The 2,135-nt window shown below is 37.9% G+C and overlaps 1 non-coding gene across 1 annotated transcript; it reads left to right on the top strand.

Moving 5' to 3' along the window:
• The first annotated feature begins 304 nt into the window (after window positions 1-304).
• LOC111898299 (small nucleolar RNA R71) lies at window positions 305-411 on the top strand. The gene has a single exon (XR_002852550.1). It is a non-coding gene; the product is annotated as a small nucleolar RNA R71 (small nucleolar RNA).
• Window positions 412-2,135: the final 1,724 nt, after the last annotated feature.

Raw genomic sequence — 2,135 nt, 5'->3', positions numbered from 1 at the left:
CCCATTGCAGTTTTCACACCCCACCCGAATAGCATGGATCGTTTGATCCATTTTATCCATCCTCCTATCCATGGTTTTTAGCATAGCCATGACCGCGGACAAGTCTTTAGTAGCTGCATATGCGGCTCCCCTAGTAACATCATTTCTTGGGTTGTGGTATTCTCTAGAGTGCTTAGAGAATTCTTCAATTAATTCCTTGATCACCGGGAGTGGCTTCTTTGTGAGCGGGCCTTGCGAGTCAAGTAACTGCCTGGTTGTGACATTGACTCCATCATAGAAAATGGAGACTTCTTGCTGGCTATTTAGTTCATGGTGTGGGCAGTTTCTTAGTAAGCTCCTGTACCTCTCCCAAGCTTCATATAGCGACTCTCCAGCTTGTTGTTCAAAGTTAGCAATGGCCTTCTTCAACTTGGCTATCTTGGAAGGTGGGCAAAAATGATCAATGAATTCTTCTTTCATCTTGGCCCATGTGGTGACTGATCCGGGGGGAAGTGATTTGAGCCAGTCTTTTGCTGCGCCTTTGAATGTCACTGGAAGCATGCGAAGTAGTTGAGTCTCGCGAGGCACATTTGGAACATTAAAGTAATTAGCTACATCATTGACTTCATCCAAATGCTTGTAGGCATCTTCATGGTCTTTTCCATAGAAAGGAATTTCTTTAAGTAAAGCTAGGATATGACCCTTGAGCTCAAAAGTAGCAGTCGCGGGAATTGCAAGTTGCACAAGTCCCGGGCCAGTGTCGTCGCGCATCCTCTTCTTCCATTCCCCCATGGGGATTTCATCAATGTTAGCCATGGTAAGAGCTAACTCGTCTTCGGAATCGGAGTCGTGCCCGTATGTGGGTTCTTCTTCTTCCTCAGTGTCGTACTCGGTGTCTTCCTTGATTGGGTCTTCGCTTGCTACAGACGCGCTGGATGCTCCTGATTTGCTGCTCTTCTTCTTCCCAAAAACAGTCTTCAAATTGGACAAAGGTGACTTATTTGGCGTACTCGAGCTCTCCACGTCCTTTCCTTTGTTCCTTTTTAATGCGGATTCGGGATCTTCAAATGGGGGTACCAGCGGGGTGTTTGATCCTATGGTCATGAAAGTCCTGAAATAAACAAGATAAAAACATAAAAAGAACAAAAAAGTGTACTAAAAAAACGAAAATTAATCTGAAATACTGTTGTACTCGCCGAATAGGTGCGAATGCACTCGGCGAGTATCAGTGAAATTTTGAAAAACTCCTAAGCTTAAGTATATAACTAAAACAGATGCTAAAACCTAATTACTAACTACTAATCTGCAATAAATTAACTTTGTGCCAGTAACTCACACAAAGGATCGAAAAAATTAGAAATTAGATTAACTATTTAGTACCGTTCCCTGGCAACGGCGCCAAAAACTTGATGTGTGTAAAATGAACTAGTTTTAATCCTACTTTTAGTTAATAAATTGAGCACACAAAGGCAATGAACCTGTCATTTAGTGGTATAGTTGGATAAGTAGGGTGTTGAACTCAGGGAACGGAAATTAATCTAATAACTAATTTTAACTAACAAGTAATAAAAGTAAAGGGTTTTTTCTCTAGTTTTACAAGACTAGAAACTTAAACTTAGCACTTAAAACAATTAACTAACTAAACAATTAAAGCAAATGACAAATTCACCAAATTTATTAAAGGGTTTCTGTTTAGGTTCAACTAATTCACTCCTACGGTTATTTAAATGATAAATTAATTATTATTGGTTACCAACTATAGTGGTTAGGTTCATGTTCATTACTCCTAACCCTTAGACAATTAATCAATTCAAGCAGTGGCCAATTGTTTAAACTAATTAATTCCCTAGTTCAATTGTTTGGATTAAATAAGATTTGTAATTGGTTAATCAAGTTGGTGTTTCATTTAACCTCTTGTTTGTTGGTTTCTCAAACAAGCTCACACATTAATTTACCCATTCTCTAATTAATCTTAATTTCATATTCATTACTCTTAAGCATATGATCAAGTGTTCAATTAACATATGAGGCTAATAATTAAGAGATGTTCATGCAACTTAATTACCTTCCAATTAACAGAAAATAGTTGTCATTAATGCATAAGGTTCTTTAACAAACTTAATTTAATAAAATCACCAAATAACAATCAATCAAAA

Source organism: Lactuca sativa, chromosome 9 (assembly GCF_002870075.4).
Source record: "Lactuca sativa cultivar Salinas chromosome 9, Lsat_Salinas_v11, whole genome shotgun sequence".
NCBI classification, from domain to species: Eukaryota; Viridiplantae; Streptophyta; class Magnoliopsida; order Asterales; family Asteraceae; genus Lactuca; species Lactuca sativa.
This window is presented reverse-complemented; position numbering and strand designations above follow the sequence as displayed.